General features: G+C 39.4%; 2 protein-coding genes across 7 annotated transcripts in view; one reads left to right on the top strand and one right to left on the bottom strand.

Moving 5' to 3' along the window:
• The window catches only part of HMG20A (high mobility group 20A), a 101,058-nt gene extending 88,008 nt beyond the window's left edge, over positions 1–13,050 (bottom strand). For all 4 annotated transcript variants that reach the window (XR_004030573.1, XM_030814856.1, XM_012507471.2 and 1 more), the window contains exon 1: positions 12,697–13,050. The gene's annotated coding sequence lies outside the window, so the exon portion shown is untranslated. The remainder of the gene's footprint in view (positions 1–12,696) is intronic.
• A 470-nt stretch (positions 13,051–13,520) lies between these two features.
• The window catches only part of PEAK1 (pseudopodium enriched atypical kinase 1), a 298,162-nt gene continuing 285,374 nt past the window's right edge, over positions 13,521–26,308 (top strand). For all 3 annotated transcript variants that reach the window (XM_030814854.1, XM_030814851.1, XM_030814849.1), the window contains exon 1: positions 13,521–13,706. The gene's annotated coding sequence lies outside the window, so the exon portion shown is untranslated. The remainder of the gene's footprint in view (positions 13,707–26,308) is intronic.

Genomic DNA, 26,308 nt, shown 5'->3' with positions numbered 1-26,308 from the left:
ACAAGACTTAAATTTGATTTGTTTGATTCTATTGCAAATGGTATTTTAAAAATTTCACTTTCTAACTGTTGGTTGCTCGTATAAGTTTGCTTATTAATTCTAATAGTTTGTCTATAGATTCTTTTAGAGTTCCTATATTCCCAAGTAACACATTTAGGTTCACAAAAGAGATTGCTCTGTAAATATCTTGTCTCAAAATATCGCTGCCAGCTCTTGGCATTAAGGCTTAGATGATCTCATAAAACAACTTGTATTCTATTGAAGAGTTCAAGTAACACTGGGGTTATTTCTTCTTTAAATATTTGTAAGAATTCATCAGTGAAGTCAGGTAGACCTGGTTTTCTTTGTAGATTTTTTTTTTTTTTTGAGACAGGGTCTCTATCACCCAGGCTGGAGTGCAGTGGCACAATCACAGCCACTGTAACCTCGAACTCCTAGCCCCAACCGATCCTCCTACCTCCCGAGTAGCTAGGACTATAGGTGCACGCCACCATGCCTGACTAATTTTTAAAATTTTCTTATAGAGACAGGGTCTTGAACTCCTGGACTTAAATGATTCTCTAGCCTTGGCCTCCTGAAGTGCTGATGTTACAGGTATGAGCCACCATGCCCAGCCAAAATTTTAAATACTGAATTCAATTTACTTAATAGATAAAAACAGTATTCAGATATTCTATTTCTTCACATGTCAATTTTTTATATGCCAATTTTAATAAAGTGTTTAACAATTTGTCCATTTCATCTAAAATTTCAAATCTGTCTATATAAGGTTGTTCATAATATCTTCCTACCTTTTTGACATCTGTAGAATCTGTAAAGAAATTTTCCCTTTTCATTCCTGATATTGGTAATTTATGCTCTCTTTCTTTATCAATATTGCTGGAGGTCTATGCATTTTACTAATCTTTTTAAGGAACCAACTTTTGGTCTTGTTATTTCCTAATGCCAATTTGTTGTCTTTTTTTTTTTTTTGAGACGGAGTTTCGCTCTTGTTGCCCAGGTTGGAGTGCAATGGTGCGATCTCAGCTTACTGCAACCTCTGCCTCCAGGGTTCAAGTGATTCTCCTGCCTCAGCCTCCTGAGTAGCTGGGATTACAGGCACCCGCCACTATGCCCAGCTAATTTTTGTATTTTTAATAGAGACGGGGTTTTGCCATGTTGGCCAAGCTGGTCTCAAACTCCTGACCTCAGGTGACCCACCCACCTTGGCCTCCCAAAGTGCTGAGATTACAGGCGTGAGCCACTGCAACTGGCCAACAATTTGTTTTCTATTTCATTGATTTCTATTTTTTATTATTTCCTTTCTTCTACTTATTTTGGGCTTAATTTGTTGTTCTTTTCCTACCTTGATGGGTATTTAGATAACTGATTTTTTACTTTTTCCTATTCTAATATATGCATTTAAGGCTATAAATTTTTCATGGAGTATATCTTTAACTGATTCACACATATTTTCATAATCATGATGTTGCAAATGCATTCCAATTGCCATCGTGATTTCTAGATTGGCAGTTATTTTCTTTAAGGAACTTAAAGGTTGCATTCTCTGAGAATATATCCAAGGGAAACGAAATCACTATGTTGAAAAGATATCTGCACTCTCAGGGTTATTGCCACATTATTCACAATAGCCAAGATATGGAATCAGCCTCAGTATCCATCAACAGATGAAAACAGAAAATGTGGTATATATACACAATGGAATACTATTCAGCTTTAAAAAAAGGAAGGAAATCCTGTCATTTGCAACAAAATGAATGAGCCTGGAGGGCATTATCTGTTAAGTGAAATTAGCCTGGCACTGACAAATACCACATGATCTCATACGTGGAATCTAGAAAACCTGAGCTCATGGAAGTATAGAGTGGAATAGTAGTTACCAGGGGTGGGGTGGGGCTGGGATGGGAAGATGTTGGTCAAAGGACATAAAATTTCAGTTTGATAGGAGGAATAAGTTTGAGATATCTATTGTACAACATGTTGACTATAGTTAATAACAATGTATTATATTCTTGAAAATTGCTAAGAGAGTAGATGCTCAGTGTTTTTACCACATAAATTATGTGAGGTAATACATATGTTAATTAGCGCAATTTAGCTATTCCACAATGTATACATATTTCAAAACATCATGCTGTACCTGATAAATACATACAATTTTTGTCAATTAAAAAAACAAAAAAACAGCTGGGCATGGTAGCTCACGCCTGTAATCCTAGCACTTTGGGAGGCCAAGGCAGGCAAATAACTTGAGGTCAGGAGTTTGAGACCAGCCTGGTCAACATGGTGAAACCTCGTCTCTACTAAAAATACAAAAATTAGCTGGGTGTGGTGGCATGCACCTGTAATCCCAGCTACTTGGAAGGCTGAGGCAGGAGAATCGCTTGAACACAGGAAGCAAAGGTTGCGGTGAGCTGAGATCACGCCACTGCATTCCAGCCTGGGTGACAGAGGGAGACTCCATCTCAAAATAAAATAAAATAAAATAAAATAAAATAAAATAAAATAAAAAATAAATAAACCAAGTAGGTAAAAGCAAATAAACAAACAAAAAAGTTACACTGCATTGTTTTCTAGCCCCATTATTTCTGTTGACAAGTCAGATGTCAGTCTAATTGTTCCTTTGAAGATGATGTGTCTTTTCTCCTCTGGTTACTTTCAGCAGTTTTATTTTTACTATGAAGAATGAAAGTGTGGTACTCCTTGTATTTATTCTGCTTGTCATTTCTTGCACTTTTCAAATCCATGGCTTGGTATTTGTCATCGGTTTTAGAAAATTCTCAATCACTGTCTCTTAAAATATTACTGCTTCTAACTTTCTCTCCTCCAGTCATATGCATGTTAGACTTCTTCATCATTTCCTCATGTCTCGTAATAGTTTCATATTGTTGCTGTAACAAGTTATCTAAAGCTATTGGCTTAAAGCAATACAAATTAACTTTCTTACAGTTCTAGACTCTGCCTAGCAAACATTGTGAGGGGAAAACAAGTTTTAAAAAATAGTTTCTGGGTACCGTCCTTCTCTACGGATCCTGACCCAAGTACTGGCTACCTGGGGATCTCTAAAATCCAATTTTGTCTGCTCAGCCCCATAAAACTAACAGCTTCTCTGCTTTTAGAAGAAACCCTCTGCTAAGTTTCATAGCATCTTGTCATGCTCTAAGAATTAGCAAATTCCTAGGAAAAAAGAGAAGCATGGAACATCAGTCCACTTCTCTGAAGCTTCTTTGGTTCTATGATTGTGGTTTCTTAAGTCCTGGATGCCTCAGCAGGTCTCTGATGCCTTCACTTTTCTTTTTAATTCTCATCTTTCTTGTTCTTAGCAAAAGCATTAGTCTGCAGCAACCTCATCTCTCAGAGTCATAAGTGGAAATCATAGCTTGGGCTCTGAATCAAAACTCTACTGCTTATTAGTTAAGTGATTTGGCAAGTTATTTAACCTAGAGTATTTAAACATTTGAAGTTTCAATTTTCTTTCATGTAAAATGAACGTTAACACTATCTAATGAGTTACTGTGAGGATGTGAAGATTAAATGAGACATTTATAAAATGTCTGATAACAAAAACATTCTTATTGTAGGTTTTCTATGTGCCAAATACTTTATATAGATTTAATAATTTAATGTACACACTAATGTCCATTTCCTTTTCAAGATCACATATTAGTAAGTGAGGAAGCTAAAATTTGACTCTAGAACACTAGTTTTCAATAACTACAAATTGTTGCTTCTATAATGTTGCTTGAGTATTGTTCCTGACACAAGTGGTCAATAAATGTAAATTATTATTATAAAGAAAATATAAATGCTTCAGAAGTAGACACCAATCACATTAGTTTTTCTACTTTGTTTTCTTCTGATGTTTCTCCTTTTCATTTTTGCAAAAACATTCTTACAACATCTTTCAATGTATTCTTAAAGACGCTATTGTGAAAAATGAATGTCTTACAGCCCACTGAGTAGATAGGCAATAATTTGCTTAGGCATTATTATATTGTTGAATATTTAGAAAGTTTCGAGTTTAGACAGTATAGATATCAGTGCTATTAACATTTTGTGCCTTTAACTATTTTTCTTATTTAAAATATTTTCTCAGAATAAAGTTCTATATGTGGAATTACTGGCTCAAGAGTATGAACATTTTATTATTTGTTGATATAACTGCTACTGTTATTAAGCCAAAAAATTATGGTAATTATGATGCCACCAAGCAACAAACATGAAGGTTTGTGTCAAGAGAATAGGAATTAAAGCTATGAAGTATAGGAATGAAGGACATGTGGACATGGGAAAAAAAAAGGAGATATGAATTTTGAGGCTGGAAAAGAAAAAATGGGGTGCTGGAAATCATTTCTTTTGAAGCAGGCAAGCACTTGTAATCCCAGCTACTTCGGAGGCTGAGGCAGGAGAATCGCGTGAGCTCACTAGCGCCACTGCACTCCAGCCTGGAGGACAGAGCAAGACTCTGTCTCAAAAAAACAGAAAAACAAAAAAACACCATATTAAATTATTATTATTTTGTTTAGTAGAGGTGGGGTCTTGCTATGTTGCCTGTGTTAGTCTTAAACTCCTGGCCTCAAGCAATCCTCCTGTCTCAGCCTCCCGAAGTGTTGAAATTATAGATACAAACCACTGTGCCTGGCCAGCATATTATTTAAAAATTATACATATAAATTGCAAAACCACCACACAGATTAAAGGCCTATGTTCTAGAGGCTCCCCCCTCCTTTTTTTTTTTTGAGACACAGTCTTGCTCTGTAGCCCAGGTTGGAGTGCAGTGGCTCAATAACAGCTCACAGTCTTGAACTCCTGGGCTTACGCAATCCTCTGGCCTCAGCCTCCTGAGTAGCTACGACCACATGTGTATATACTACCATGTCTGGTTATTTTTTATTTTTTGTACAGACAGCATCTCACTATGTTGCCCAAGCTGGTCCCAAACTCCTGGGCTAAGGCGATCCTTCTGCCTTGGCTTCCCGAAGTGTTGGGATTACAGAAGCCACCACACCCAGCCTAGAGTCCACTTATTTGGTGTATAATCTCGAGGCTTGAATTGCCTTATCTATAAATTGGGATTAAATTTTATAATATCCAACTAAAGCCAGAATTGGAACATCGTATCTCTTGTTTTATATTCCTGATATTAAATTTGTTTTGTGAGTATACCATACTTGAATAAAAATGAAGGAATCTCTCCTTTTTTGCTGATATGCTTTGAATATCTTACATGCTATGCTTTGAATATCTTATCTTGTGATGAATATCCTGTTATGAATCTTATGTCAGACTTCAAGTTACTACTTTAAAAGGTTACTTTGTGGGATTCTCTGAAGGCCAAGCCATTTGCCTGATCTTTCTACAATCACATAAATCTTACTGTGTATACCCAAAGGCAGTTGCTTTTCTACCGCTGCCTTCCTCCTTCTTTGTTACCATCACAGATTTTGGGGTAGTAGGTACCTGATCATCAGAGAGAACACAGAAGGCCTTGAAAATGTGGGTTTAACTATACCAAGATCTTTCGCTCTGTTTATGTACTATAGCCTCCCCAGTAAAAACAGAACAAAACAACAAACAACATCTCTGCTAAATGCTTCATTATGTACACAGGTAAGTCAGTACTTGATTGTCCCAAGTTCCAGTTCAGATTTTCCAATTTCCATTATCCTCCAGTAAATTTTAGTAGTGATACTGAGGGATCATGGAGTATGAGAACAAACGCTGGCCTTAGAGGATCTGCATTCAAATCCTGCCTCTACCACTTACTGGTTAAGTGATTTTGGGCAAGTAATCTAATCTCTCTAAACCTTATTTTTCTCATATGGAAAAATGCCAAATTATTAGAATTAAGATAACATGTAGTGCCTAGCACAATACTACATAAATGTTAGTCAAGTGGGAATTGGAATTATGGCTCAGTGTGGTCTGAATCTGAATATTATTCAGAAAATAAGGACAGCAGCACTGAATAGAAGTATTTTTTTGAGCTGAATAAAAGTAGAAAATTTTGATTTCTAGGCTCCACAAAAATCCATATCCTTTAAAGAAGCCATATGGGTAACATGTATAAGGGTCCTGAATTCCTTCATGTTCCAACAGATCCAGGTTCCATGGTATGGAAACACTTATCAGATTATAAGCAAAGCGAAGAATAATTTTATGTGTGTTCAACTGGCCAAAAAATTTTGCTGGTAAAATCGTGGTGAAAACAACATCCTTATACATTGCTGGTATCATCAAAAATCAGTACAATCTTTTAGGGAAATGTAGGTATCATATCTAGAACTACCCATGCTTGTGGAACCATTAATCACACTCCTAAGATCTTATCTTCAGAAAAAAAGTCAAATAAGGAAAATAGCTATAGTTTTATTTAATAGTGCCTGGCACATAAAAGGCACTCAAATATTTCTTCAAATGAGTACCTTTATTTGTACTGACTTCTCCAAATTACTGCCCTTGCTTCCTTCTCATTAAGATTTATCTATTTTTATTACCTGGGGAGAGCTTTAGAATCAAATTCTAACATCTTTGTCTAATCTCTATTCTCCCATCTTCCCCAGTAACTTTGTTTTGATTGCTACTAGACTCCTTACCTTAGAATACTTCCACTCTTTAAACTCAGCTGACCGTAACACAGAAACCAAAAAGACCATATACCACATCCTTGACCTAATCAAGAAGAAATCTGAAGCTTCCTTCAAGGTCATAAGATGTCTTTCTCCTTTGTTAATACCTCTGTAGTCTAAGCATTTACCAAAATCCCTGCTACATTAAGACAAAAAGCCAGAAGCTATCCTCATATCCACCCTCACCTGATCCTTAACATATCTTTAGCTCTGTACCTAGCTGCTTGTATTTCTCTCTAGGATCTGAGAAAGAATGATCATTTCCTTGCTTTCACACCTCTTGCTTCTTTCTTCTGGCCCCATTCAAAATTCTCTATTCTTCAAGTCTAAGTATCTCTCTCTTTTAGATATAATTCACATACCAAAACTGCCCCTTTTAGTGTACATTTCAGGATTTTTTTTGTACAGTTACCCTTGAACAACATGGGTTGAACTGCATGAGTCCATTTATATGCTGATTTTCTTCTGCCTCCACCACTTGAGACAGTAAGACCAACCTTTCCTCTTCCTCCTCCTCAGCCTACTCAATGTGAAGATGACAAGGATGAATACCTTTATGATAATCCACTTCCACTTAATGAAAAATAAATAGTAAACATATTTTTTCTTCCTTATCATTTTCTTAGTAACATTTTCTTTTCTCTAGCTTACTTTATTGTAAGAATACAGTACATAGTACATGTAACATACAAAACATGTTAATCAACTATTTATGCTATTGGTAAGGCTTCCAGTCAACAGTAAGCTATTTACACAGTTAACTTTTTGGGGAGTCAAAAGTTATGCATGAGTTTTTGACAACACAGGGGTTAGCACCCCTGACCCCCTCATTGTTCAGGTGTCAACTGTATATTAGTATACAATATATTTTAGTATATAAGGTTATGCAACCACCACCACTATCTAATTCTGGCACATTTTCATCACTTCCAAAGGAAACTCCTTACTAGCAGCCACTCCCATTCCCATCCACGCATGTACTTTCTGTCTCTATTAGTTTTGCCTAAACTAGACATCTCAAATAAATGGAATCAAACAATATGTTGCCTTTTGTATGTGACTTCTTTCACTTTAATATTTTCAAGTTTTATCCATGTTACAGCAGGTATTGCTACTTTGTTTCTCTTTGTTGCTGAATAATACTCCATTGTATGGCTATATCGCATTTTGTTTAGTCATCCAATAATTAATGAACATTTGAGTTTGCCTTTTACAAATAAGGCTGCTACAAATATTTGTGTGCAAGTTTTTGTGTGAACATGTTTTCAGTTCTCTTGGATATATACCTAGGAGTGGAAATACAAGTTAAGTGTCCAAATATTTGATATCAAAATCTATTTGGTTTCTGAGTTCAGGTAGCAGAGGGTATCTCTCACAATGCAAACAATTCTATACTGAGCTCTCCATGCCATCCCTACTCAAACACCTACCGTCTTCAAAGTCTGCAGATATTAGTAGCAATTTACTTTTTTCCAATTAAATTGAGGAGCAGAGATCAGTTCTTATAGCTCCAGCTATATAGTAGGTGCTCAATATATGCTTATCTGACACCCTAAGAAGCTCCCAAATGAGAGAATGATGACTTACTATTCACTCTTTCATTTTATAGATATTTGAGTGTCTAACGTATGGTAGCCATTGTGCTGATGCTGGGCATAATTGTGGACAAAAGTTATTGATCAGTTTTGTCATACTCCAAGAGCCAGCTCACGTCCACAAATACTTACTGAATACCTATGACGTGAATGGTCTTGTGGCAGATATGACAGCACAGAGTGGAATAAGATCTAGTCTGCAGCCTTTTAGGGAAGGCATAAACTCTACCTACAACAACGCAATAAAAACAAGAGGAGCACTGGACAGTAAGTGCTGTAAGAAAGGTATAATGCTCTGGAGAGTTAATGGACAGAACATGTACAGTTTGGGAGAGGGTAGAAGAGGATGGATATGAGAAAATATTTCTTAAATGTGGTACTTGAGAAACAACCTCAAAGAAAGTGGCATGTTGACAGATGAGGATTCCTAGGAAAAAAGAGTGTTTCCAGCAGAAAATAGCATGAGCAAAAAAAAATATTAATGCCAGGTACAGTACAGATTTTTCCCCCCCCAGAGGCTATCCCGTGTGGATGTGTAGATGAGTAATGCGAGGTATGATCACAGTGTGAAAGGTCTTCATTTTTGGTTTTAGTAGTTAAATAAGTTTAGGAGAATGAGTTGAAAGTCTGCCTGTAACAATTCAAATTACCTTAGTGATTTGTGCCAAGATTAAGACTCCTTTTCTTGAAGCTTTTCTATTTTGTATATCTTCTAATCATGGAAATTAGTGATTTTTCCTTCCCACAAGGAAAAAAAAAAAATCTTGACAACTATGTGAGCATGCTGATAGGGGGACAGGGCTGAAGCTCAATCAGTCTACCACTGCATCCCATACTGTGGGGAAAATCTAAGGCTTAAAACAGACATGTGGGCAAATCACAATAGCCAGAATAGCAGAAGCAAGATTGGGGGTAAGATAATTGCATTAATGAAGCTTCTGGCACCAGGCATTGGACCAGGAGATTTACATATAACATTCTGATTCCACCAAACAACCCCATTTGGATTTAGGAAAACTGAGGCTTAGGGAGGTCAAATAAATTGCTCATGGTTACCAAGCTAGTAAGCTCAGCCAGTAAAATGTAGAGACCAGTGCTGAATTTGGGCCTATCTGATCCCATATTTTCCCCATTGTTTACTCTCATTTGTTTTCACAATACAAAGGAAGCTAGAATGGTAGGAAAATGATACATATATCAATGAAAGGGGTTGAATATTTAACACAGGGGCTTCTATGGTCTGGAAAAAATTAGGCTGAAACATTCAAATCTGGGTTTAGAATGGCTTAGAGATTAAGACCAGGAGAGATCAAGTTTAGGGCTGCTTCTTTACCCAGTTTGAACAACGATCATAACATAGATCTTATTTAGGAATACCAAGGGAGCAAAATTCCAGTTTTAATTTGTAAATTAGAGAGTAAACAACAGGAGAATATGAATATTTGGCCGTATTTACTGTATTCAAAGTCCTAAGAACAGTGACTGGCACATAGTAGACACTCTAAACTTTTGCTGAAATAATGAAAAGTCACGTAAGGGGTATTCTCATTTGAATACCTGTGAAGGCTATGAAATAAAGACAGCAAAGCAGTAAGGTGAAAAACCATTCAAGTTCTCAAGATACTTTCTTTAATCCTCAACCCTACGGCAAAAACAACAACAAAAACAAACCACCACCAAAACGACAAACAAGGAAAGCAACAATTGCAAAACATTAGCTGATTTTACAAAGAAAAGTAGATGAAAGAATGAAAAGACACTTCTGTATTATGTATAACATCTCTGTGGATAATCGAATTTCAGTTAGATGGAATCCAGAATTGTGACCTACGGTTTTAATATTTCAAACTGCTGTGAGCGGTGTATCCAATGACTGTCTTTGGAAAAGAAAATGGTTATCTAATCCAAGTATTTGAAAAAAGATTTGACAATTTCTTTATTATATAGATGGCAAGTAATGGAATGAAATCTCAAATTCATTAACTTGAAGTAACAGTACATGTACAAAAATATTAATTCTTTAAATTCTGATACTATATTTCTATTAAACATGCAAAGAAAACTGCACAAAGGGCATTAAGAAAAAAAAAAAAAACCTTTGGAGGACAACAAGCCTCTCCAAAGAAACATTTTTAAAAAGAATAAAAACAGGTTCTATGGACCTTCCCTCTCTATTTTTCACAAGCTTTTCTAATATTTCTTCTTTGATGGAACCAATGAATAACTGCCACTTATCACAAAATACTTTCTTTCAGATATGTACTTTATATATTGCTTTCTTCGAAACAGACAGTTCTTCAAGCTGCTCAAGTCTTTCAGCTGCAGCAATTTTTCTTATTTCTATTATACTGTATTTCTTCCATGGAATATCATAAAGACCAATTTAATAAAGACAGTTTCCAAAAGGCAATATTACTCTATCTCAATCAGTATTTTAACATGATGTTCTCTATTTTTTTCATTTAGTTCTACAAACTTTCCATACTTCAATAATTCCTAACACTATAGTTTCATTTGTCAGGGTGACCATATTATATTTTCTTCTATACTACATTAATATAGAAGATAGTGAACACTTTTTCTTTAATCAATTAATTCTTACTTCGGGCAGTCTACATGTTCCTAACCTATTAATGACCACAAAGACAACGTTTTGTCCTGCTTTTTCAGTCAACTACTGTAGCAATTGTGTGGTCTTTCAAGATATAAATCATACTTGATTTTAAGGTCTTAGACTCTTTTTTAAAAGTGACCACAGAAGGTTAAAACATGTATTTTTTTCTTTACTGTAATATTTGGTTTAAAACATATTTTCTAATGAACTCTAAACCAAACAGCTATTTATTTATTTATTTTTGAGACGGAGTCTCACTGTCACCCAGGCTGGAGTGCAGTGGAGCGATCTTGGCTCACTGCAACCTCTGCCTCCCGGGTTCAAGCAATTCTCCTGCCTCAGCCTCCTGAGGAGCTGGGACTACAGGCGCGCGCCACCATGCCGAGCTAATTTTTGTATTTTTAGTAGAGACGGGGTTTCACCATGCTGGTCAGGCTGGTCTTGAACTCCTGACCTCGTGATCTGCCCGCCTCGGCCTCCCAAAGTGATGTGATTACAGGCGTGACCAAACAGCTTTTTAAAAAACTATTACAGAATTAAAATAATCGCAGAGTCTGAGGCTAGATTAAGTACAATCCCAAAAGAAAAAGTACACAGGCCTTATTACTTCAAAAATTCTTGCAAGACAATACAGTTCCAGGTTTACTGATATATATCCTAAAACTACTAACATTATTCAGATTTCACAAAGTAAGCTTCAAATAGATTGATTCCTTCAATACACAGACACACATCCCTCTAAGTATCGTGTTATCTGACAACAGAAGCCAAAGAATCAAAATTATTGAGTGTTTATTACCGCCTCACATATAGTTTATTAAAAATGAGATACTGAAAACCAGAAAGTTCTTATTGATCTTTTGTCCTTTGTGAGCCAACTTTTTCCTGTTTAGAATCTGAGCTGAGTCTCATGACCCTTGCTTTATACTTTAAAACCACAAAGAACAGATACCATTTAAAAATCGATGATGAATTAAATTACAAAGGAGGAAAACGTAATAAAATACAACTTTCACAAATGTTACGTGTAAGCTACACATGAGAATTTTTAAGGCTGAAGAAGCTGTTCTCAGGCACAGGGTAAAACCTGTAGCCCAAAATCAACAGGCCTAATAATTTAAGATGCCAATTTTATCAGTTAAGGTAACACCGAATTTCAGTACTTCAGTGTGATACTTTCATTCTGCTAAGATGAAAATGCCCCAGATTTTATGTAAAATATTCAGTCCCCTAAATAAAAAGTTATCTCCTTAAACGAGAAGCTAGATTTCCTGTTGCATGTCAAGGCAGAGGGCACCACACTTCAACCCAGCCAAGGCTGGACTTGAGTAGGGGTGCAGGTGTTGGCAATTCACCAGTCACACAAACTATGTCGTCTTGCAGAGGTGAACAGAGATTTTTAACAAGGGCTTTCGAATTCTTTGAAGAAAACACTGAGACAATTTTGCTGGGGAGGAAATGCTCCATCTTCCACGTGGAAACAAACTCATAAATTCTGACTGCAGGTTGGTGTTCAGCACAACTTGGAATAACCTAACTTTTCACATAAAACACAATCCCCAAGCTGCAAGATACTGTCTCCGCGAATGGCATCAAGCACCACCTTTTCAAGCCCTCACCAGCACTGGAAGTGGGTTGGACACCCCCAAACCATCACCACCCCCCCACAGGAAGTGAGGGTGTCCCCCCTCCCCAGGACGGCCTTCCTCCCCTCCCCCAACCGGAAGTTGAGGCGCCCTCATTCAGCTGGCCTCCAACAGAGACAAACCAATACCACCACCACCAAAAGAGGGGTGATCTTCAAGGGGTGAAGGGCATCTCGACTGGGGCCATCCCCAAGCTCGCCTTGCTTACTGACCTGCTGACGACAGGGGCAGGAAGGGGCCTGGGGCCTAAAGAAAGTCCCTTGCACAGAGGACAATTCCCTCAGCCCCTCGCAATCGCCTTCACTTCACGCACTCGTCGTCTCACAGCTGGACAAAAATTCTTCCGCAGCACTTTATTTTGGTGTCCTTTCCTTTTCTTTACCTAATCTCTTAACCACCTTTCGTCAGGTAACTTCTCTTACCTCATAGTATTTACAAGTGCTCCGGTGAGGAGAAAAATTTAATATTTTCCACGGTACCTTCAGAAAAATGAAGGGATTATTTTGCCCCAATGCGGCGAAGGACTACGTGGTTACGCAAGGTGAGCCCTATTTTCGTGGAGGTTTCTGGGAGATGTAGTTTTTTTTTTATTGCGAAGGCCCGCAGAAAGTAGAGGAACTGAAATTGGTCATGACTATATGTTAGCGTCCTCGAAAACATATTCTGTATTCGATGACGGCTGACCTAGCGGGCTCCGACGCCCAAATGGGCCCAGACTCCCCTTGTCTTTTCCTCTGCGGCTTAATCGAACCCGAATTTTCCCTCACGCGAGCCCAAGGTCTCGGCAGCCCCGCCCCTTGTCTTAGCCCCGCCCTCCGCAGCCAATCAGGCGCCCTTTAGGTCTCGTCCTCTGGAGGTTGGAGCGCAGAGAGGAGGGGCCTGGCGGTGACTCCTCCCGCTGGGCTGAGGGAGACCTGGGAGAAGATCGGGGCCCTTGCGAGCGCGCGTGCTCACGGCTCCAGGAGCGCGGCGAGCGGGCGAGGGCGCGCGCGGAGGGGCGGTGCGCGGAGGGGCGGTGCGCGGGGCCGAGAGGAGGCGGGCAGGCTGGTGGGCTGGGCGGGCGGCGAGCGGCCGGGAGCGCGCGGTGGACTCGGCCGCGGCGAGTAGTTAGTTAGTTGTTGTTAGTCAGTGTCAGTTGCTCGGCGGCGGCGGCCGTGGTCACCAGGAAGGGGACGGGACGGACGGCGATGGTGGTCGCCGCGGCGGCGTGTGCGCCCCTCAGGTAACAGCGGCCCGGCTTTCCGCGTCCCTTCGGTTGTCTTCTACTCACGCGCCGGCTGTGGGACCAGGGTTGCCGCGGGTTGAGGGCGCTGACCCGGGGGAATCCGGGCGGGGCGGCGCGGCTTCTGGGTGGCGCCGTGCGTCCCGCCCGGCGCGGGCTCTAGCTCCCCGGCCACCCCCGCGCCCCGCCGGTGCCGCGCGCCCCTTGCCGCCCCTGCCCCCTCCCTCGGCGGCGGCTCCGGGAGCGCGACGCCCCCCAGAGGAAGGAAAGTTGGGACCTGCCGCGAGGGACGCCTTCGGGCGCGGCTGGGAGGTTGCGGGGGAAAGTGAAGCCTGAAGGAGCTGGACGCGGGGAGGCCGGGGCAGGAAGGGCTTCTCTGGCTCCTGCCTGGTCCACACGGTCAGCCCGCTCCCGCACCCGGGAGCATCGGCGCAGCCTCGCCGGCAGCGTCGGGACGGAACCGGGTGGCTCCCTGCCTGCTCCCTTCGCGCCGCGGCTGGGGAGCCTGCGAACGTGTGGGCTGGCGGGGTCGTTTGGGGGTTGTGACTGGTTCGGCTGCTCAGTTTTTTTCTTCTCTGCCCTTTGACTCATCCGTTCTTGCAACTTTTCTTTCCTCCCTCGATGGGGACTTGCCGTCTGAACCGCGTCTGCCCCCTCCCCTCTCGTCGGCATGCACCATCCGTCTGGGAGCTTGATTTCGTTTTTTCCTCCTTTGGCTACGTTAAAGATTGCCGAGAGCACCGGGAGAGACCCTCCTCCCCCGCCTGCCTCTGGCCTGTTAAATGTTACTTTTTGCGATTCGTTGTTTTTTAAAGATCCAAGTTCAGGAATTTGAGAGCTGTGGAATGGAGTTATTGGAAGGCTGGCGTTGAGGGGGTAGTGATGAGTTAGAGGAAAACTATGATTTCATCTTTATTGGCCTTGCTATAGAAAACCTAATTCATTTTTTTCTGCCTCTGTTGAATGTGGTAAAATCATACGTTGAATTAAATACTTAGAGACTTACATAAAAGACTATTTTTAGGTCATTGGATGATGTACGTGAACAGCTTTTCACCTGAATTGGGATTGCCTTGAGGATTCTGTTTTGGGGCCTACCTACTGATTTTTGTTCAGCCACAGCGTCTTTTTTTTTCTCGATAAATGAAGTGATGTAGTGATGTGTGTAGTCAGAGAACCCATATTGCTCTCTGCAGTGTGGAAGTGAAAAACGTGAATTATCCACAGGGGTAAAACTTTCCATGAGCAATCTTGGATACTCACTTCATGATGGCTTCTCTGGTAATCTCAGAGCATTTCTAGATAGCTCAATTCACTGACGACCCTAATTACTTTCTGACTTGCCTGGGACTTCTCTTTGGTGTCTTGTTTAGTAAACTGTAATGGCAGATATGGTACATTTTCTTGGCTTCAAAGTTGAGGGTTATAGCCTCAGCCCAGAGATGAACAATGGAAGTAGAATTCATAGCATTGCTAGTGAATTTTGGGTATGACCGACTCACAAACTATGTGAAAAAATAAACATCCCCCTTTCATTGCTGTCAGGGGGAAAAGGGAAATATTTTATCATGTCTTTATTTTGGATTCTCTACCATGACTATATTATGTGGGAAAAAATGTCAAATTATTTTCTTTAAGGCTTTTTAATGTGTGTTCCTTCTCTTCCCTCACTACCCCCCACTCCTGCCCCAACTTAGGGGCTAAAATTTATGTGTGGCTGTGTTCTAGGGTTGGAAGAGAAGTGTTTTGGTGAAAGAAAAAGATAAGATCACCTTGAACTATTATGATACCTCAGCTATTCGTTTTATCCAGTTGATATACACAGAAACTTTCACAATACTGTTTGTAGCCTATTAACATTCAAAATTCATTTTTAAGAGACTACCCTGAAGGCCCATGAAGAAATAATGCCACTTCATAACTGTTTGCCGACAACAACATTAAAAAATATGTTCCTGGAATGCATTATGCGTGTACTCATATAAACATTTATCTTTGTACATTTATGGTAATGTAAATATTTAAGTCTGAGAGCTTAAAAACTTGTATTTGCTTATTTGCATACATGTTTTTCAACATTTAGCAGCGCCAACCATATTTGCCAAATAAGCATCAGCTATAAATTCATGATTTGGCACATTTCATATAATAATTCTTCTAAATTGTTCCGTGGTGAAGCATCATGAGATTAGCATTTGCTTCATGAGAGAGATTTGTTGTTCTTTTTAACTGTACTGATGTGCTGTTTAAGTGGAACAGGTGCTGGGCCCTAGCCATTTGTGTTGATACCTGCCAAGTCATACCCTTTTGTTGGATGGGTTGTTTAAGTAATTTAGGAACCAAACTGTGGCCCCTGGCATGCCAATTGTGAGTACTAGTCTCCATATCAGTGTTGCAAATCCCTGTTTTCACTGTAAGAGGCAGATGTGTGTGATGAGCGTTATTCTGTCATTTGCTGATCTCTTTACTGTGATTCCTACTGCTTGTCCCCCTCCCCCCCGCCCCGCATCCCCCCCACCCCACTCTCCTTCCTAGTCCTTTCATTGCTAAAGCTCCTGGTATTCTAGGTTCCCTCAAGGCTGGTTTGTTTCCTTCGTGAACTGGAAATCCTAGTAACCTTCAGGCCAGAAATAGATAGTTTACATTTGTTTGACAAATGTTTAAGTACCTTTTAAGTGCCAGACATGGTGGTAGGTAGGACCTGAGTATTATAGAATATGAGATTCCTTTTTGCAAGGAGTTTACAGTTGAGGAGGAGAAGATAGGTGATAACCAATAATTATAGTATGACAGGGGTGTGCACACATTCCTATGGATGGAAGCACAGAGGAGGGGTAGCTGACTCAGACTTGGGGGGATGGAGGAAGGATGTCTAGAATGCATCTTAAAGTGTTACCTGAGCTAATCTTCAATAATAGGTAAGAGTTAACTAGGTCCAGAAAGAGGGAAAGTACATCTTATACCAGTGCTGTCCTATAGAAATTTAATACAAGCCACAAATATGTTACATATATAATTTAAAATTTTCTACTAACCACATTTTAAAAAGTAAAAAGTGAAATTAGTTTTAATAATATAAACTCAGTATCCAAAATATCATTTCAACATGCATTCAGTATAAAAAGTAATATCGAAATATGACATTTCTATTTTCATACTGTCTTCAGAATCTGGTGCATAATTTTCTACTGTTTTCAGAATCTGGTGTGTAATTTACACTTATAGCACTCTCAGTTTGGACAACTACATTCACATACTCAATAGCTGCAGGTGAGTGGACAGCAACAGTACAGCTTTAGAACAGGGTGGATGAAGTAATAAGCCAAATCAATGATTGTCTTGTGAACCAAGTTAAGGAACTTTAACTTAATTCCAAAAGTTGCAGGGATTTAGTGGGGAAAAAAAATTATGCTCTGGTAGAATGAGATTTGTATTTTAGACCCGTCATTTTGACAGTGAAGTGAATATTGAATTAGAGAGGGACAAAACTGGAAGCAAGAACCAGTTAGGAAGCTATTCCTGGTGAGAAATGATGAAGAGTGTAGAAGAGGGAGTGGCTCTATGAGAGATTTAGGAAGTATTATTAACGGGACAGGATAAATCTATTTAGATTATAGAATTGAGCAAGATTGAAGATTTTGGATGATTCCTACATTTCTGTTGTGATCTGCTGAGTAGATTGGGCAAGCAGCTGAAGAGAAGCCAACCATCTGTGCCAAACAGACCAAAGATGAAAAAAGGAAATAGAGATTTGTCATGGAAGCTGAAGGAGAATATTATTTCAAGGGCTAGGAGTGGTCAACACTGTGTCCTGCCTCCAAAAGGAAAAGTAAGATAAAGACCGAATAAAGTCTCTGAGACTTGGTGATTAGGATGTCTTTTATAACTTCTGCTAGAACACTTAGCTACATTGTAATGCATGGGGGTGGGTGTTGAAAAGTGAATGACAACTGTAAGTGTAGCTAATTGAGAGGGATACAGTGTTTTCAACAAAGGACTCTGAAGGAGTCTGTAAGCAGGGGGAGATACTTGGGATTTAGAGAATCTTGGACATGCTTAATGTGAGCCTGGAAAGAGCCACTGGAGAGGAGAAACTGAAGAAGAGTATATATGTGTATGTTTGGTGGGCGTGGGAGACTGGCTGGTGGATGGAGGCAAGGATTTGAAGGTAATAGGGAATGAGATCCAGGGTGTAGGTAGAGAAGTTGGCCTTGAGTAGAAGGTGGTCTCACTTTTCCAGTGAGCAGAAAGGAAGGAGATGGATGGCAGTGTAAATAAGTTTGTAACTGACAGAGCAGGAAGGAAGAGTTGATGATATGTCTTGTATAATTTTTGATCATCTGCTAAGAGTGAAGGGAACATGGTAGAATAGGAGTTTTTAGACGATGTATGTGAGGCCAAGTGCTGTGGCATGTGCCTGTAGTTCCATCTACTCAGTAGGCTGAGGCAGGAGGATCGCTTGAACCCAGAAGTTGAAGGTCAGCCTGGGCAACATAATGAGACCCTATTTCTTAAAAAACACACACACAAACAAAAAAGCCAGGTAAAATTAATCCACCCCTGTGAAAGGAATGGAAAAAAAGATAGTCTGTAGTTTATACATTCTCTTTGTAAACGGCTTCTAAACGGCTTCCAAGGCAATGGCTAACAGCGGATGGGGTGGAGGTAAGGGAGAGAGAGGTAGACAGACAGACACATGACTAGGAAACTGAAGAAGGATTGTTAGTTACATGACTAGGAAACTGAAGAAGGATTGTTAGTTAGCATTGAGGACCTGTTTATTTCAGATTGTAGACCTTACATTTGTAGCAGTACCAATTTGCATGGTTGGTTTTTCTCCAGCAGTGAGTGATCAGACTATCTGAAGAAACTATTTAATACTCTCAAGAACCTTATGAGTTATGTATTGTAACTGTTACTCTCTTTGTTTGTAAGATGAACAGCTTGGGTTTAAATTCTGCCCAGGCTGTTATCCTCTGCTTTGTAGATATCTGTTTGGTAGATATATCTGAAGGACAGTTGGTTGAGGGAATTAATGATATTGAGTATTGCAGCTCTACCGAAGAACTATGGAGTCCTCCTGGATCATGAGCTGGAAGCCTGTAAGGAGGTGATCCAGTTGGGAGAAAATGAGGAGCATGAAATGCTAGAAGTGAGTGTGAAGCTGTAGAGCAAATGAAGAGCAAATAATACTAACTTCTATTTGTGGAGTACCTCCTATGTGCTAGACACTTTAATACCTAGTTCTGATCCTAACACTAACTCAACAATGTTGTTATTTACCTTATATTATTTCCTTTGTTCTCCTTCAGATGAAGAAACTGAGGATTAGAAAGGTTAAATAACATATCCCGACACACCCTGTCAAGTGATGGAACCAGAATTCAAAGCCCATTCTTTCTTGTCCAAACCATGTTCGTTTCAAGTCAGAGGATAAGATAGAAAACACAGTAATTGGGCCTGGCACAGTGGCTCATACCTGTAATCCCAGCACTTTGGGAGGCCAAGGTGGGTTGAGGTCAGGACATTAAGATCAGCCTGGGCAACATGGTGAAACCCAGTCTCTTACAAAAAAAAAAAAATACAAAAAATTAGCTAGACATGGTGGTGCACACCTGTAGTCCCACCTATTCAGGAGGCTGAGGTGGGAGGATCACTTGAGCCTGAGAGGTTCCATCTGCAGTGAACTGTGATTGCGCCACTGCACTCCAGCCTGGGTGACAGAGCAAGACCCTGTCTCAAAAAAAAAAAAAAAAGAAGGAAAGAAGGAAGGAAAGGAAGGAAGGGAAGGAAGGAAAGAAGGAAAGAAAGAAAAGAAGGAAAGAAAGAAAAGAAAATGCAGGCTGGGTGTGGTGGCTTATTCCTGTAATCCCAGCACTATGGGAGGCTGAAGTGGGAAGATCGTCTGAGCCCAGGAGTTTAAGACCAGCCTAGGCAACATAGGGAGGCCTCATCTCTAAAAACTGTAATAAATTAGCTGGGTGTGGTGGCATGTGCCTGTGGCCCTAGCTACTTAGGAGGCTGAGGTCAAAGGATCACTTGAGCCTGGATGGTAGAGGCTGTAGTGAGCCATGATCGCACCACAGCACCCCAGTCTGGGCAACAGAGTAAGACCCTGTCTCGAAAAACAAACAGAAAAACTGCTGCTGTATACTCTTCACCTGGGTTCCTCTAATGTTACATCCTACATAACCATGGTGCATTTATCAAGCTAAGAAATTAGTATTGGTAGGATGCTTCAACCAAGCTTCAAACTTCTTTTATATTTTACCAGTTTTTCTAGTATTCTTTTTCCATTCTGTTATCCAAACCATGATATTACATTACTTTAGTTGTCTTCTTTGTCTCTTCGAATGTATGGCAGTTTCTTGGTCTTATCTTTTATAACCTTGACACAAGTATTTTGTAGAATATTCTTCAGTTTAGGTTTGCCTGATGTTTTCTCATGATTAGATTGGGGTTATGGATTTTGGGGGAGAGTACCACAGAGGTGAAGTGCCCTTATTATTTCATACAGGAGGTACATGATATCAAATAATTTATCACTTGTGATCACTCTGTTAAGGTGGTTTCTGCCAGGTTTGTCCACTGTAAAGTTACTATTTTTCCTTTCCCATACTCCGTGCACTAGAAACAGGTTACTAAGTTTAGCCCACACTTAAAGGGATGGGAATTAAACCCCACTTCCTGGAGGGAGAAGTATAAAAGAATTTGTGGACATATATTAAAACCACCACAGTAATTGGTAAATATTTCGAGAGAGCTACTTTGAGGCTTTGCCAGTATCCTGTTTCTGCCCACTAATTTTAGCATTCATTAGTGGATCTTGCCTGCAGCAATTATTGCTGTGGGTTCTGAAGGTACTTTTTTAAAATTTTCCTCATTCTTTCTACATTTATTCATTGGAATTCTTCTATAAGGAAAGTTTTCCCTTCTATCTAATCATTTATCTCAGTTCAAATTCATAGATATTTATTTTATTCTTAGTGTTAGAATTAAATGCTATCATTATTTTGTTGCTCAAATTATTCCAGTTTTGGGCCTTGGGATCTCTTTTAGGTCTACTTCTGTGTCCTTTTGGCATATTTCTATTCTTTTTTTATGTGTATGTACATGCACACTTCTTTATTCTCTGACACTGCCACATGCTTCAGGTTCATCTTGTTTTTTTTTTTCCTGCCTCAGCCCTAGAATTAATTATTTCTCTAAGGAACCTTGGTTCCTTTCACTGGAGGATGATATTTTGAAGCCAAGATCTGGATGCTAAGTGTGCTCATTTCTGTGGAGTATCATTGCTCCTAGACTTTCTCAGTGGAAAGAACTAGGAAATGCATGTATGTATACTAATCCACGTATCCACATACAATTATGTAAAAATCTGTATTTCTGTATATAAAAATATAAATATACTGATTGTCTGACTCTAACTGGATATGTTTTGATACAAATAGATTTACTGATGGATTGGATATAGAATGTGAAAAGAAAAGAGTGATGGATCACTCCAAGGTTTTTGACTTGAGCAACTGGAAGGATAGAGTTGTCATTAATGGAAATGAGGAAGACTTGAGGACAGTGCAGAGCAGGTTTCTGGGGAGAGTTTAGGAGTTCTGTTCTAGACTGGTTAAGTTTTTGAGATGTCCAATAGACATGCTAAGTAATAGAGATATTAAGTCAGCAGTCAAACATGGGAATCTAGAGTTCAGAGAAAATGGTCCAGGTTACATTTGGGACTTGTCAGTATAGATTAGATCACCTGAGGAGTGAGGGTAGCTAGAGAAGAGAAGAGATTTAAGGACTGGCCCATGGGGCATTCCAGTCAGAGAGATAAGTAGGAGCAGTTCTACATAATGATAAGGGCTGAGGTGTGGTTATAGGGTGGATTTCATATCATTAATAAACACTTAATACCTATTATTTGCAAAATACCAAGTTGTGTTTGGGGTTAACATCACTCCCTCCATAAATTTATAAGACAAATTACAGACTTAAAAAGAGCATAGCAGTAGAAGGCCACATACCTGATAAAGATATAAAGTACTAGGGGCTGGATGTGGTGGCTCATGCGTGTAATCCCAGCTCTTTTGGAGGATGGAGGTGGGAGGATCACTTGAGGCCAGGAATTTGAGACCAGCCTGGGCAATATAGTGAGACCCACCCCCAACCCCCATCTCTACAACAAGTAAAAAAATAATAGCTGGGTGTGCTGGCCCATGCCTGTTTTAGCTACTCAAGTGGCTGAGGCAGGAAGATTACTTGAGTCCAGGAGTTCAAGGCCGCAGTGAGCTATGATCGCACCACTGCTCTCTAGCCTAGATGACATCGCAAGACTGTATTAAGAAAAAAAAAAGGTATGAAGTACTAATGAAGCTTATTAGAGAATGTGGACAGAAGAAACTATGAACTCAAATATGTGCCAGCTATATTTAAACACTGATGTAAGCATGTGTCTGTCAAGCAACTTGTCAAGGCTTTATGTACACACTAGTAATTATCAACCAGTAGAAATTTCTCCATATGTTAACATTAGTTTCAGAGGTTGTTTCTGTTCTTGCTCCCTTTCCATTATTAGGTCTTGGGTTGGTAATTGTGCCTGTAGTCACTGGCTATCAATTAAGCCACTCAGTGAACTGGTGAGGAGTGTTTCTGCTGCCATCGACTTTTTAACTTTTGGCTCTCTGCTACCTTTTCACAATCAATAGGATTTAACTTCAGACTGCATACAATCAAATGTTTCCATTTACAAGCAGGGTTGTAAATCAAGCAGGGTTGGCCTTACCATCTTCCAGTGAATATGCCTCCTTTTTTTTTTTTTTTTTTAAACTATTTCTTTCACATGTGGTCTTAGACCTTCACATTTATCATCTGGTTGTTAAAGTCAAACTCAAAATAACAATTTTAGAGTTTTAAAAATAATTAAAACATGTAGCCTGGTAAACCAAAGTTTTAGTAAAACATTTTAATTTCAACCCCTTTGCATTAAAAATAGGTAGGCTTTCATTGCCAGCTGATAAGAGGTGGTAGTATGGCATGAGGCAGGCAAATATCACCTATCTAGTAATTATTTTAGTGTCATTCTTTAGGAACTACAAGAAAAATAACAGGTGTATCTACTTTGTAGGATGGGGGCAGGTAATTGTAGGATTCCATTCTTATTTCTACCTCTGAATAGTTGATAAAGCTATTATCCAGGTTTATGTACCAGTGTGTTGTATTTATTAGTTGTGAGAAATCTGAGCATATTTATATGCTGAGTGGAAAGAGCCAATGCATTGAGTGCAGACTGTATCTTATTAGCACAGTTCCTAACAAGTAGTGGATATTCAAATATTTGTTGAATGAAATATTTCAGTAAGGTACTTGACCCTTATAAAATTTAAGACATGAAGATTTATTTAGCTTGTTCAAGAAAGCTGAAGATACTAAAAATTTTCATTGTTTAAGTCAGAGTTAGTGCAAAACAAAATAAATCTGTAAGGTAACATCCTCATTTTAGGCCAAGCCAAACAAATCATACCACTTTGTAAAAACATGATCACAGACGGGTGCGGTGGCTCACACCTGTAATCCCAGCATTTTGGGAGGCCAAGGCGGGTGGATCACCTGAGGTCGAGAGTTTGAGACCAGCCTGACCAACATGGAGAAAGCCAGTCTCTACTAAAAATACAAAATTAGCTGGACGTGGTGGCGCATGCCTGTAATCCTGGGAGGCTGAGGTAGGAGAATCACTCGGGAGGCTGAGGAGCTACTCAGGAGGCTGAGGCAGGAGAATAATTTGAACCCGGGAGGCAGAGGTTCCAATGAGCTGAGATCGTGGTGAGCTGAGATCATGCCGTCGCACTCCAGCCTGGGCAAAAAGAGCGAAACTCTGTCTAAAAAAAAAAAACCATGATTACTACCTTTCAAGTAGCTCATAACCTGCCCTCCAAGAATAGTCAAGAATTCTAGTTCAGAAGTCACACTGCCTGGATTTGAATTTACCAGCTCAGCCACTTCCTGGCCATGTGACTTTATGTTAGTTTCTTAACTGTGCTTCAGTTTCCTCATTTGTAAAATAAGGATAATACTTGTACTTTATGGGGTTGTGAGGTAAAATTAGAATATATGTCATGCATATATACAAGTGTTCAGTTTTTAACTGTTACTCTAAAAATGCTAAGAGGCTAGTATCTTAAGGTTTTTTATTTTCTCAAAATTGCATATGCTGAGTGTTAAAGGAAAACAAATCCCTCTGTGAACAAGAAAAAACATTGACAGAAAGTATACCAGTATACTCATAATGATATGTTGAGACAGTGAATAATGGGTTTTCTGCTTTTTGCTATCTCCATTTTTTCTTTTATTTGTTGAGCAGATTTTTATTAAATGCTCAACTGTGAGTCAAACACTGGGCTTTCATGAGCATGTTACTTTCTGAGAGTAAGCAACATTGTGGTTAAGAACATGGATTTGGGACTCAGACTGCCTGGAGCTGCATCTCAGCTTTACCACTTACTAGCTGTATGACCTTGGGAAAATCACTTTCTTTCCTGGTGCCTTAGTTTTCTTATCTGTGAAATGGGGGAAGTGATAGCATCAACCTCAGAGGGTTTTTAATGAGCTCATATTTGAAAAGTACTTAAAATAATGCCTGAAGCATAGTATCATGTGTGTGCTAGATAATATAAAAAATGATAGAAATATTCCATTTAAAAATAAAGATTTTAATTTTCCAGTACATTTATACTTTCACCCACATTGACAGGAGCACTTTTATTGTTTAAAGTTAGGGTCCCCTCTTAATTTTCAAAGTAGATTCAGTTTTGTTATTGCAAGGGAAGATGCCATGGTACCACTCTTAAATATTTTTGTGTTTGTTTGTTTTTGAGATGGGGTCTCACTCCGTTACTTAGGCTGGAGTGCAGTGGCATGATCATGGCTCACTGCAGACTTGACCTCCTGGATTCAAACGATCCTCCCACCTAAGCCTCCTGAGTAACTGAGACCACAGGGGCATGCCACCACATCCGGCTAATTTTTAAAATTATTTTTTGGAGACAGTTTCCCTGTGTTGCCCACGATGATTGCAAACTCCTGGGCTCAGGTGATCCTCCCGCCTCAGCCTGCCAAAGTGCTGCGATTGCAGGCATGAGCCATCACATCCTGCTTCAACTCTTAAATATTTTGGAATAATTAGTTGAATATTTCAAATGCTGAAAAACTGCCCTCTTTCTAGGCATGCTACAATATTTGTAGATTTTATTTGAGTATGAATTAGTTTTTTAATTGTGGAGGTTTGTGTGAAAGAAGATTTAAGGCATTGGAGAAACAGTAGAAAGTATCTTCCTAATGGCAGTTCTCTACTTCATTTGAAAAACTGTTTCTGCAGCAGTATTCCTAGACTGTTTTTTTTTTTTTTTTTAAATTTTTATTTCGTAGGTTTTCAGGGAACAGGTGGTGGTTGGTTACACAGATAAGTTCTTTAGTGGTGATTTCTGAGATTTTGGTGCACCCATCGCCAAGCAGTGTACGCTGTACCCAATGTGTACCCCTCACCTCCTCCCACCCTTCCCCCTGTGTCCCCAAAGTCCATTTTATCATTCTTATGCCTATGCATCCTCATAGCTTAGCTCCCACTTAGAAGTGAAAACTTGTAAGTTCTCAGGTTTTCCATTCCTGAGTTACTTCACTTATAATAATGGTCTCCAATTCCATCCAGGTTGCTGCAAATGCCATTATTTTGTTCTTTTTTATGGCTGAGTAGTGTGTGTGTGTATGTATGGCTGTGTGTGTGTGTGTGTGTATGTATATATGTGTGTGTATATATGTGTATATGTGTATATATATGTATATATATGTGTGTATATATATATATATATCACTTTCTTTATCTACTGGATGGGCATTTGAGCTGGCTCCATATTTTTTTGCAATTGCGAATTGTACTGCTATAAACATGTCCATGTAAATGTCTTGTTCATATGATGACTTCTTTTCCTCTGGGTAGATACTCAGGAGTGGGATTGCTGGATCAAATGGTAAATCTACTTTTAGTTCTTTAAGGAATCTCCATACTGTTTTCCATAGTGGTTGTACTAATTTACATTCCCACCAGCAGTGTAAAAAGTGTTCCCTTTAACCACATCCGTGCCAACATCTAATATTTTTTGATTTTTTGATTATGGCCATTCTTGTAGGAGTAAGGTGGTATTGCATTGTGGTTTTGATTTGCATTTCCCTGATTAGTGATGTTGAGCATTTTTTCATGTGTTTGTTGGCCATTTGTATATCTTCTTTTGAGAACTGTCTATTCATGTCCTTAGCCCACTTTTGATGAGATTATTTTTTTTCTTGCTGATTTGTTTGAGTTCCATGTAGATTCTGGATATTAGTCTTTTTTCGGATGCATAGTTTGTGAAGATTTTCTCCCACTCTGTGGGTTGTCTGTTTACTCTGCTGGTTATTTCTTTTGCTGTGCGGAAGCTTTTTAGTTTATTTAAGTTCTGCCTATTTATCTTTGTTTTTGTTGCATTTGCTTTTGGGTTCTTGGACATGAAGTCTTTGCCTAAGCCAATATCTAGAAGGGTTTTTCCAATGTTATCTTTTAGATTTTTTATCGTTTC

The sequence above is a fragment of the Nomascus leucogenys genome, chromosome 6 (genome assembly GCF_006542625.1).
Source record: "Nomascus leucogenys isolate Asia chromosome 6, Asia_NLE_v1, whole genome shotgun sequence".
Classification (NCBI taxonomy): Eukaryota; Metazoa; Chordata; class Mammalia; order Primates; family Hylobatidae; genus Nomascus; species Nomascus leucogenys.
Note: the sequence above shows the minus strand (reverse complement) of the source record. Positions and strands in the feature narration are given on the sequence as shown.